Raw genomic sequence first — 13,000 nt, 5'->3', positions numbered from 1 at the left:
TCAGTGGCTGCCGGGCTCACGATCAATTGGGCAAAAAGAATTTCCGTTTCGGTTTAATAAAATTTGGAGTGGACTATTAGATTATTATTATTATCATTATTATTACTATTGGAAATCAAGTTTTGGAGTCTGTAACGTCGCTTCGCCTGCTTGGTGTTATCATTCAGACAAACCTAAAGTGGGATCTACAAGTGGAACAGGTCATCAAACGTGCATCCAGACGTTTATATATCCTGTGCAAATTGAAGAGGAATGGAGTTCCAACCAGTGATCTTGTGCTCATATACACAATGTATATCCGACCATTGATGGAATATTGTGCACCAGTGTGGAGCAGTAGCCTGACAACACAGCAGTCAGATAGCATAGAGCGGATACAACGTAGATCACTCAGGATGATATCTTACCCTGATCAACAGCACTATGAGGAACTCTTGAGCAGCTTCGGCATTCCCTCCCTTGCCAGGCGAAGAAGTGACTTACTTACCAACTTTGCGAAATCAATCCTTGTCTCCTCGCGACACCGTGATTTGCTTCCGGCAGAACGACAGCATCTCTCGCGAGGTGGACTTAGGAATTCTAACCACCTACACATTCCTTATGCAAGAACTGAACGATATAGAAAATCAAGTATCCCCACACTCGTCAAACTGGTCAATGCTCAGTTGTAGATCATCTATAGTAATATATCATATTTGTTTTTCTTCTCTTTTTTAATAATATTGGAGTTATTGTTTTGTTACTTTGTTTAATTCAACTCAAGATCGATCCAAAATTCAAAATTCCGTGCACATTTTATTGCGTGCTCTTCATTTTTTTTATGAAGTTGTTCTTAAACCACCGTGTATAATTCTGCTGCAATAACATGATTGTAACTCAACTCCAATTTAAAATTTAATGTGGAAACTCAACAATTATGAGAATTTGTGTATGCTCATGGGCACTATACATCACTTTATATGAAATGCTTTAATGATATATTCTTAATGTAATAATTATATTCAACATAATTTGACCTTACCTGTCACACAACAAACACACCTGCATGTATAATTTTTCAGTCTATGGATCTCATGTTAACAATTGCAATATAATAATTTCCTCTCTCTCTCTCTCTCTCTCCCTCTATATTTTATGTATATATATATATATTATTTTTTTAAATAACTGTTAAATTTAAAGATTATTTGTACTTGCAATAACTGGTTCAACATTTATTATCATCCATCTATTATCATTTATTTATATATGTATATAACTTTAGGTATGAGCAATAATTTTAACTTTATCTTTTATCATTTTTATTGTACATTTATATGATCATTCCTGTTTTTATGCACATTTTATGTAAACATTGCATTATTGGTCCCTGGACTACTGCATTGTACATTGTATATGTTGATATTAATAAACCGAAATTGAATTGAAAAAAAAAAATTGAATTGAATTGAAATATACACCTAAAAAAAAAAATCTAGATATGATGTTCTTCATTAAGTCAGTTGCTAATTACCATATTCATGAATACCTATTAATTAGCATATGAACAAAATGCCATGTGTATGGGTGTGAAGGGGGGTTAACCCCCCCCCTCCCCCCCTCCCCCCCTCCCCCCCCCCCTCCCCCCCCCCCCCTGAGTTTGTTTTAAGTGTATGTTTTTCGGAAAACCCTCCCTTCTTGAGTGTTGATTTTTTTTTTTTTTTTTTTTAAGTAAAAAAAAAAAAAAAAAAAAATCCTAATGGATGACCTAAAAAAGAAGACCTTACCCGCCCCCCCCCCCCCAACGGAACGGAATGTCGATCGGTCAAATTTTCAAATTATTCATTTCAAAATCCATTTCAAAATGTTAATTCCCCCCCCCCCCCCTTGAAAAAATCCTGCGTGCGCCGAGCTAGCGGATAGTGCATGAGAGAGGGAAAGAGAGTCGAAGGGGTGAGTGCATTTAAAATTGCTTACCAAAAGTTGTAGGGCTTGATGTGATTGGAGTTGTCAGGGCTGAAGAAAAGAAATGTAAAAATATTAACGATCAATGCCTTTTTTGAAAGAAATCATTACGTGCTGACAAACCGTACTACATAAACAAACAGACAAGCAAACAAATAAGGAAATCTGCCTTATCGATATAAGAAAGTGATTTGTTTAATGTTTGTGATTTGTGTTTATAATCAATGTTGACACTGGAAGAAAACAAACCAAGCTCCGAGCGATTATCATCTCATACTTCAAATGGGAAATATTCTACTTTTTTGTAATTGTTCAACAAAGTCCGCAGGGAAATTAAACTAGAAACGGCAAAAAGGAGAACGGTCGCAATCCCATACAAATTTACTGGACAATTCCATTATATTCAATAATTGGATTTTGAACCCTTGGCAGCTGCAGAAAACCAGATGTTGCATCACGTTGTAGCATATTCTATATACTTGAAAGTGAAAGCAGGAAGCTGTAATGAATGGAGATACCGTCTCGAAAGAATTTTCCGAGGGAAATTTATTCAAGATTAACCTGGCTTAACAAAAAGAAATGTAACCCTCTCCAGCCATCATTTCCATCAACAGCTGTCCATATCAATGCACAGTCCCTCTCTGGCATTCCAAATAGTACGAAATGTTACGCAACGCCATCTGCTTCCCTAAGTTCTCTATTCACTCGTTTGCAAAAATATGCAAGCATCGGGCTTTGAAGCCATGCGTGGCACCGACAAATTAAGTCATGTTCATGTAAGATGTATTTAGCTATATCATATAAAATGCAGAATTCACAACATTATGACCAATGCAACTTTCTATTAGTCATCAAATGCGTTTTCCGTTCTCGGATAGCTCTACTGAAGACATGGCCATTTTAATCAGCGAAATCGACCAAGGAAATCATGAGTTAGAGCGAATGAAAGATTTTCATAATCATGATTTTCTCATCTAATTATTGACATTTCCCGAAAATTTCCAAAATTTGTACATAGCTAGGAAGGTAGTCCAAAGGTTTATCTTCCTAAAGAACTAAATGAAATTGTGTTATATGTTTGCGCATTTATTGATTTAGGGCTAGAAGTTGTCAAGTTAGCACCACTATTCGCCCAAAGTACGGGCCGGCAAAGCAAAAGCCGCCGTGCTCGCTGGGCTGGGCTGTGTGTGGAAAGGGAGGACTTAGTGCTACTAGGGAGCTGTAAGGTTTTGGAGGGGGATTAAGGGGATTAGGGTAGGGGAAACAAAAGACGCGCGGTGCCACGGATGACTTCAAAGGGGCCTCTTGGACGGGATCTCCATTCATTACAGCTTCCTGGTGAAAGTGAGATAGAAAAACAAGGGGTGGGGGGAGGAGAAGTGAAAACAAAATCATGATTCTTAACGCCTAACCTTCGTTCCGCCTTCTTCATTTTGTCATTTACTATTGTATATTTCTACGTCTAAAGATGTTTCGACGTTGACTCCTCTCTGACCTCAGAAAGGTCTCAATTTCCTAACGTATGCATATATTGTAGTCGTTAATAGGTTCTTAATTGTATAATTACTATAATCATAATTTTCCAATGCCTACCCTTCATTCCAATGAGTTGTGATATTTTCAATCACTCTAAAATTTGGACTGACATAATTATCATAATTTTATCATCACTATAAACCTAAAAACTCACCAGATGACTTGCAAACGATATGTTGTTTAATACCCTTCAATGAGACGAGAAGCGAGGGCGTGTACTCTGGCACTGTAGGCATCAATTCACCATTGACAAGAATCGGCTGGCAATGGTTATGCAACACTTCACAGGCCATGTTTGTAGACACCCGCGCGTGAGCTAAAACACATACAAATATACAGAATTACAATAAGTCATTAAATACACGAAATGTAAAGTTGACTTTTATACATACGAAAAACAAAATCCTTTGCTTCGCAAGGGATCAAATACAAAATATAATTATCATTTCTTCTGTTCAATGGATTTCGACCGGAATATGATCTCAGACCATTTAGATTTTAGATTACCGCATCTTATGCTCTCTCTCTCTCTCTCTCTCTCTCTTTTTTCTCTTTCTCCCTCTCATTCTTCTTCCCTCCAATTTCCAAATGTTTTCATTCATTCGGGAAGTTCCCCCGTGCCACAACCCCCCTTCTCAACCACGTCCTATGTCACTGGTCCAGGAGGGGTAACGCCCGCCCCCACCCCCCCCCCCCCCACTCAGTGTTGTTTAGGGTACGCATATGCTTGTTCTCTTTTTTTTGAAAGCACCCCCTATCTGAGGACTGCCAACATTTTCGAACCCCCCTTTCACGGGCTTTTCGCGGCCTTTTCCTGCCTTGGAGACCCCCATATATCAGGAAATATGCTCTATGTACCCCCTTAAATTCGGAATAATTTCTCAGGAGTCCAAAGAGATGAGAGAAAAAAGAAAAAAGACCCCCTTTTTAAAGAAATCTCCGGGTGAAAAGTCAAATACACCCTTTTTTTTTACAATTCTCGGACCGGACAAAGACTTTGTCGCACGAAAAGTACCCCTTTACCGAACATTTTGGCAACACGCACGCGGTCATTCCGACCTCTGAGTGGCGGGGGGAGGGGGAGGGCGGAGGGTAACGAATAACTGATGGGGACAGTTGGGCCAAACATGGGGAAGCAGAAAGAGGGTCAATCAACTATACCTGTCGTGTCTTTATTCAAATTAACATCGTGTATGCATTCGAATTACGACATAACAGGTAATCATGTTTTTTCTCCCAGACAATCATGAGCCCTACCTCTCTTAACTACAACGATAAGCCACATTAAAGACTTTAACACAAATGTGATATAATATACTGAGTCGGGTCAAAATAGAGTTTGACCCACAAACAAAATCATCAGTAGGTTTCTCAACAGTGTCCCGAAATCAGGAACAACATACTAAAATCTAAGAAAAACGGACCCCCAAAAAGTGATTATTTTCACAATGCCGCCAATTAATACCTTAAAATAGCCATAACTCATGATATAGCCATCTTAGAGATGTGAATTCGGCGTCTATACCTACCAGGAACCCTAGAAATCCAAGATGGCGTCCAAAATGGCCGACAGTCTCCTAACTATTTACAGTAAGGTTATAACTACTAAGATTAAGAAAATGTTTTAGAGGTCAGGATATTCACTGGTATGCTTTGATGTATCATGGTTTAGAGTTGCCTTATACTCAAAACAATATAAAAGATGGCCGCCATTTTGTATTCCGAGTCCGACACAACCAATCCCACTGTATCACTCGCACCCAGGCACCCCACAAAGACCCAGGCATCAATATAGTATTAATGACTGCTTTGAGAGAAATAGTTGTTTTTATACGCTCAATTAAGGGAAGGTTAGAATTGTGCTATTACCCGAGGCGTGCCGAGGGCAATAGCCCAATTGTAACCTTCCCGAGAGCGTATAAAAACAACTATTTCTCGAATATTAAAGCAGTCATTAATACTTTTATATGCCGAAAAAATAGACTAAAAAATAAAAAATAAAAAATAAAAAAACTTTTGTCGAAGATGGGATTCGATCTCTTGCGTACAAAAGGTGATGCAACTAAAAACAGCGCCTTAAACCGCTCGGCCATCGCGCTCTGTCGCTATATCTAGCAGTTTTCTCTAATATATACATTAAAATGGATTGAAAACGGCTTCGCGTGGTGGATGCTTCGCCGCTGCTCCATTAAACGGGCCCTTCTTTTACTTTTGCAATGCACATTGGCACGAACTTAGATCAAGATCTATCGGCAGATGTTGTTTTTTTGTTTTGGGAAGTTTATTTTCGTCTTCATGTCAACAATGCAAGATAAAATTGTCGGTAAAATCGATCGAGATTCAATTGTATTGAAATAACCGACCAATTCTTCGCACACGTACGGTATCCTCGATCGCTCAGACCATTTTTTAACATGTAAACCTATGGGGTAACCATGGAGACTGACCTATTTTCCCGGTAACCATGGTTATTGGGATTTAGAACTGTTTTAACCATGGTTACCGGGAATTTTACAGGAACAGTTAAAGTTTATGAATGCAATTTCGACCAATCAGATGGCTGGATTTCTTAAGTGAGGTATATAATCCCGAATACATCACGAAATCATGCAAAGTGAGAACTTGCTGTTGCATGGCAACATTCATTTCTCAGGCAGTTATCGTATGCATTGATCTTGGTGGGTTGGATATATTAAGACGTACAGGCCTAACTGTCATTAAAGGTGAGATCATGACAAGACACGCAATAAACTAGTTCAGAGCATAACATACTAAATTATGCATGAGGGCATGCATGCACGAAGTCTGGTACATGTATACAAATAATACAATAGAGATACAGTGTAGAAGAAAGAAGAGTAATCAGGAAAAGTAGTAGAAAAGGGAAAAAAAGCACACCTAAAAACAAAGCTTCAGGTGAAGTGAGGGAAGACGTGAAGGAGAAAAACGTAGCAGCTGGCATTCATGCATGCAATCAAACTACATTATTCATCAACAGTACTGAAGAAAAACAAAATTAAAAAATTACTGTTTCGCATCAATTTATTGTGGACAGAGTGAATGGCATTTAAACACTATCCAGTTATTTCCTTTAAATAGATAAATGCACCGCTTCTCAAATATAAACATTTTATATAAACAGCTTCTTAAATATAAAAAACACCCCCTTTTTAAAGAAATCTCCGGGTTAAAAGTCAAATACACCCCTTTTTTTACAATTCTCGGGCCGGACTTTGTCGCACGAAAAGTACCCCTTTACCGAACATTTTGGCAACACGCACGCGGGGGGGGGGGGGGGGGGGGCGGGGGTTAACGAATAACTGATGGGGACAGTTGGGCCAAACATGGAGAAGCAGAAAGAGGGTCAATCAACTATACCTGTCGTGTCTTTATTCAAATTAACATCGTGTATGCATTCGAATTACGACATAACAGGTAATCATGTTTTTTCTCCCAGACAATCATGAGCCCTACCTCTCTTAACTACAACGATAAGCCACATTAAAGACTTTAACACAAATGTGATATAATATACTGAGTCGGGTCAAAATAGAGTTTGACCGACAAACAAAATCATCAGTAGGTTTCTCAACAGTGTCCGGAAATCAGGAACAACATACTGAAATCTAAGAAAAACGGACCCCCAAAAAGTGATTATTTTCACAATGCCGCCAATTAATACCTTAAAATAGCCATAACTCATGATATAGCCATCTTAGAGATGTGAATTCGGCGTCGAACAATCCATTCATACTACTTACAATGGGTTATGGCTACCTACCAGGAACCCTAGAAATCCAAGATGGCGTCCAAAATGGCCGACAGTCTCCTAACTATTTACAGTAAGGTTATAACTACTAAGATTAAGAAAATGTTTTATAGGCCAGGATATTCACTGGTATGCTTTGATGTATCATGGTTTAAAGTTGCCTTATACTCAAAACAATATAAACGATGGCCGCCATTTTGTATTCCGCCACAACCAATCCCAACAGGTGAACTGAATCACTCGCACCCAGGCATCAATCCCGAATACATCACGAAATCATGCAAAGTGGAGAACTTGCTGTTGCATGGCAACATCCATTTCTCAGCCAGTTATCGTATGCATTGATCTTGGTGGGTTGGATACATTAAGACGTACAGACCTAATTGTCATGAAAGGTGAGATCATGACAAGACACGCAATAAACTAGTTCAGAGCAAAGTATAACATACTAAATTATGTATGAGGGCATGCATGAAGTCTGGTACGTGTATACAAATAATAAAATAGAGATACAGTGTAGAAGAAAGAAGAGTAATCAGAAAAAAGTGGTAGAAAAGGGAAAAAAGCACACCTAAAACAAAGCTTCAGGTGAAGTGAGGGAAGACGTGAGGGAGAAAAAACGTAGCAGCTGGCACTGTGAATATGACTGACAAAGAAAGCGGACAAAATATACAGTTCCTCAGGTAGACAAAGGAACATTCCTTCACTGTTATTATGTAAAAATGTGTAGAACAGGTGTCACATGCATATTCACCTTTTTACATAATAGCAGTGAAGGGATGTTCCTTTATCTACCTGAGGAACTGTATATTTTGCCCGCTTTCTTTGTCAGTCATGTTCATAGTGTGGCATTCATGTATCACTCAAACCAGTGGCGTAATGAGCAAAAACGTTTGGGGGGGCTGACAAAAAAAAAATCCGCATCACACCACTTTTGCAGGCAGGCCCCGCTGAACGTTTTTCAAAATGGGGTCTAGGGGCAAAGCTCCGGCGGGGGTCAAGGCGCGGAGTCGCCGAAACTCAAGGGGTATGGGCTTCAGTGGCGGATCCAGGAATTTCTAACAGGGGGGGGGCACAAAATGGCATGGGGTGAAATATAATCATGTAAAACGATGAAGCGACAGAACGAGGCTTTAGCGGCGAGGGAGCGGAGCGACCAAGCGGTGGTGGGCCTGGAAGGGGGTTCTGACCCCCTCCCAGAGTAGGAAGCGTTTTGCAACTTTAGAACCACATTAGACGCATTTTCAGGCACTTCCTGGGGTAATTATGACGTAAACTGCTTTCTCCTACCCCCTCCAAGAGTAGAGATCTTTTGCAATTTAAGAACCACATTTGGTGCTTTAATGTACACCGGCCCTTCCTGGAGAAAAAAAACAAGGCCTTCTGATTGGTTAGAAGTTAGAGAACAGTGAGCTGTCACGTCGTGAGACGTTGCTTCGTTGCTGCACAATGCACAAAGACGGTGATCTGGTACTTCACCAGTAGTACTCGCAAAAATTATCTCGTGTGTATAAACTGTTTTGTTATAAGGGGCGTCGCTAGACCCTGTTCAGTGGGGGAGGGGGTAGTGTAGAGACCACCGATTACCGAAAAAACTGGCCACCAATTACCGACAAATATTGTAATGCCAATGTCCCAATGTCTACAAATTAAACCCTATAAACCCGGGGCCAGGAACTAATTTATTTTTCAGTTTCTCCCTCCCGCTGTGACACATGATTTAGTAATTAGAGAAAGAAGACGATTCGTTGTATCGTATCCTTGTGTGAATTCAGTTTCCCCCTCCCGCGTGAAGCGCGGAAGCTTTGACGTTTCATTAATTATTACTCTTAATCCTTGTCTGAATTCATTATCGCACATCCCGCGTGAAGCGCGGAAGCTTTCAAGTTGCATTAAATTATTAGGGAAAGAAGACGAATCTTTGTATTGTGTTCATGTCTGAATTTAGTTTTTCCCCTCTCGCGCGAAGCGCGGAAGCTGTGACGTTACATGTAATTTAGACTCTGAATCCTTGTCTGAATTCATTTTCGCCCATACCGCGCGAACCGCGGAAGCTTTCACTTTTCATTAAATTAATAGAGAAAGAAGACGATTCGTTGTATCGTGTCCTTGTCTGAATTCAGTTACCCCCTCCCGCTTTGACGTTTCATTAAATCATTAGAGAAAGAAGACGATTCGTTGTACCATTCTCGACACTTGATCCTTGTCTGAATTTAGTTTACCTCCTCTTGCGCGAAGCGCGAAAGCTTTGGCACTTCATTTAGTAATTAGAGAAAGAAGACGATTCGTTGTTTCGTGTCCTTGTCTGAATTCAGTTACCCCCCCCCCCCCCCTCCCGCCCGAAGCGCGGAAGCTTTTAACGATTCATTAAATTATTAGAGAAAGACGATTCGTTGTAACGTTCTCGACTCTTAATCCTTGTCTGTATGCATTTTCGCCAATCCCGCCCGAAGCGCGGAAACTTTTAACGATTCATTAAATTATTAGAGAAAGAAGACGATTCGTTGTAACGTTCTTGACTCTTAATCCTAATCTGAATTTAGTTCCCCCCCCCCTTTCCCGCGCGAAGCGCGGAAGCTTTGACGTTTTATTAAATCATTAGAGAAAGTAGACGATTCGCTGTACTGTTTTCGACTTTTAATTCTTATCTGAATGTAGTTTTCCCCCGTCCCGCGCGAAGCGCGGAAGCTTCGACGTTTCATTAAATTATTAGAGAAAGAAGACGATTCGTTGTACTATTTTCGACTCTTAATTCTTGTATAAATTCAGTCTCCTCCCTGCCCCGCGAAGCGGAAGCTTTTTTGCTGTCGGGGGGGGGGGAACTATTTATGAAAAGTACAATCTCCAATCTTAGCCAGAAAATGATCACTTTCGGCCCAAAAAATTGACAACATTGATAACGAAATCCTGAATTTGTCCATTTAATAGCTACCCCAAACCCCGCAATTTCTTTATTAAAGCTTAGAATCCATGGATCCTTTTAAGATAACAATCTCAATTTTGATGGAAAAAATCAATACCCCACTATAAGCCCTTTAATGGTATACGGGCAGTGTTACATGATGTTCGTGTACGTTCGTTCGCAAATATGTGCATGCACAGCCCGAGTAGTGGGTAGCATGTTATCTCCCGGCAGTGTTTGTCGCTGTAGCTTCTGGAAAGGAATTATCTACTATAGTGTCACTGTTAATGGCCACTAAGGCCCATTAGTGTCTGATAAAAAAAAAAATGCTCTTCCTGGATTTTGGGGAATTTGTCAGTTTGCAACAGAAATGGAGAAACGCGCATATTTTTGTTGAAAATCATGTGAAATCCCGATTTATAAATCACTTGTATGGAATTGAAAAAAAGTCATGGTTTAATTTTATTGGGGGGGGGGGCTGGCGCCCCCCAAGCCCCCCCACCAGTACGCCAGTGACTCAAACTACATTATTCATCAACTGAAGAAAAACAAAATTAAAAAAATACTGTTTCGCATCAATTTATTGTGGACAGAGTGAATGGCATTTAAACACTATAAAAAAAAAGACAGTTATTTCCTTTAAATAAATAAATGCACCGCTTCTCAAATATAAACATTTGTTGAATTGAAAACATTTAATTTTATAGGTTACATTATTGCACTTAATTCTAACATTTGAAATATTAAAAAGAGCATGGCAAAAGACACAAATAGTTATGATCATGAAAGTGGTCTTGCTTACATGACAAGACATGCAATAAAGTTGTGATCAGAGCATAACATACTAATTACATGTATGAATGTATTTGTGCGGACATGCATGAAGTCAGGTACATGACTTTACAGTAGAGATAGAAGAAGGAGATAAATAAGGAAATAAATAAGAAAAAAGTGGTAGAATGGAACAGATGCATACCCAAAACAACGCTTCAGGTGAAGTGAGAGAAGATAGGAAAGGAGAAAAGACTATGACCTGGCTTCATGCATGCACCCAACGCACTCATACATACACACAATTAGAAAATCATCATTTCACAGAATTGTTGAAAATGTTTATGGCATTTGGAACGAAAGATTGTCTGAATCTATATCTTATTGTTTTAGGCCCTGTTAGACATATTTATACCAGAACGGTTAAACTTCAAAAGCTCATGTAGTGGATGAGAAGAATCTTGCACTATTTTATGAATCTTCAGTAGAACCTGCTTTTCATACAGAGCACAAATTGTGGGCAACTCTGTGTGAGTAAATCGCTGAGCAACTTTCCTAGCTCTACGGACGGGATACTAAATAATTTATTGCCAATATAAATGTGTTGGCAGCCACTTAAATGGCATAATGGCATCCGTCTTGGGTGCATCGTTCTATAAAAAGCTACAAGTGCATCAATGAATAATCTTGCCCTTAAAATGTTCCTTTTAACTTGAAAATTCTATTGTAACTTTTGTGTTTTTGTTTTGTAGCATTCTTTATTGCATTCATTCAGTACAACGTAAAGAAATCATACATTTCATTGATTTACATAACATCAAAATGTAAAGAAAATTGTACATCCCTCAGAAATACATAATATTATAGAGATATCGACTGCTTTGGGAGCCAGACCTCGAATATTAAAGCAGTCGATATGTCTTTTATATGCAGAATTGAAACAAAAATTTACCAAGAATTCTTACCTTATCCTTTTATTGAGTAGAGATTGCTTCAAACATCACGGAAAATCTGAAACACTGTCTATTAATCTTTGCCGGAAAAAGGACTAAAAATTTTGATCAGTTGAATTGGAAATCGCAGACAAAAAAAAAGCACTGTATGGTGTCCGCGCTCGCTCAAAGAACATTTTAACACGTAAACCAATGGGTATCGCAGCAAAAAAAAAAAAAAAAATCCCGGTTACCGGCATTTTGAGGGATCTCACTCTTGGACTATTCATCGGTTTTGGCATTTTTCGTTTCGTTGCGGGAACTTAAATCACGACTCCAATTTCGACCAATCAGATGGCTGGATTTCTTAAGTGAGGTATATAATATAGTTTAATACGCAGTACATACTGTCTTCAAATTAACCATACTGAATGAATATTATAGATCAAAACCTTACGCACAGACAGACAGACACACCACACACGCTCACATACTACACAGTAAAAATGCTGCTTAAAAAAGTGATGTTCACTTACAGTTGTACACTATCTTAAACAACAGTTGAACAAATTGTAAACAATGTTGCTCGAAACGAAAGTAATTTTGTTAAACATTCGTTGTTTAAAATGTAATGACTGCTATATTTACTATACGAGAGCTTTTAGACAGTGTTGTTTACATATGACGTCATGTGTCTCGTGCCAGTAAAGTGCGCGCTGGCTAAAAGCTTTATTTCACATTGTTATGTTTAGAAACAGGTTCCTTGAAACTAACATGCAATTGCAATTAACATGCCACTTAGAAATGCAGTGCAGCTGTTCAGGCACAGCTCATTGTTATTCATATTAGATGCATACACACAATCGGTATAGCCACAATCAGGGTGCAAAACCATTTGCACTTGGGTCCAAAATAGAGCAGTTTCATCAACCCCAAATTGTTCATCCATACCCTGGGGTTAATACCCTGCAATATCCTTGAGGAAACTATCTTGGTTATCATTTTATGAGCATCAACACCACAGGGGGTGGTAGGTGTTACGGACACTACACATTGCTACAGAAATGGAATTCTTCAGCATTATTTACCTTAACATTCAAATATTTTGCACTTATTTGGGGAACTTCTTGGCCATTTGTGAAAAAT

General features: G+C 39.1%; 1 long non-coding RNA gene across 1 annotated transcript; it reads right to left on the bottom strand.

Moving 5' to 3' along the window:
* Positions 1–1,956: 1,956 nt before the first annotated feature.
* LOC115925326 lies at positions 1,957–12,027 on the bottom strand. The gene is made up of 3 exons (XR_004064624.1): positions 11,888–12,027; positions 3,635–3,796; positions 1,957–1,995 (listed from the first exon to the last, which is right to left on the bottom strand). It is a non-coding gene; the product is annotated as an uncharacterized LOC115925326 (long non-coding RNA).
* Positions 12,028–13,000: the final 973 nt, after the last annotated feature.

This window comes from Strongylocentrotus purpuratus, unplaced genomic scaffold (genome assembly GCF_000002235.5).
Source record: "Strongylocentrotus purpuratus isolate Spur 01 unplaced genomic scaffold, Spur_5.0 spur5_scaffold_18, whole genome shotgun sequence".
Lineage (NCBI taxonomy): Eukaryota > Metazoa > Echinodermata > Echinoidea > Camarodonta > Strongylocentrotidae > Strongylocentrotus > Strongylocentrotus purpuratus.
This window is presented reverse-complemented; position numbering and strand designations above follow the sequence as displayed.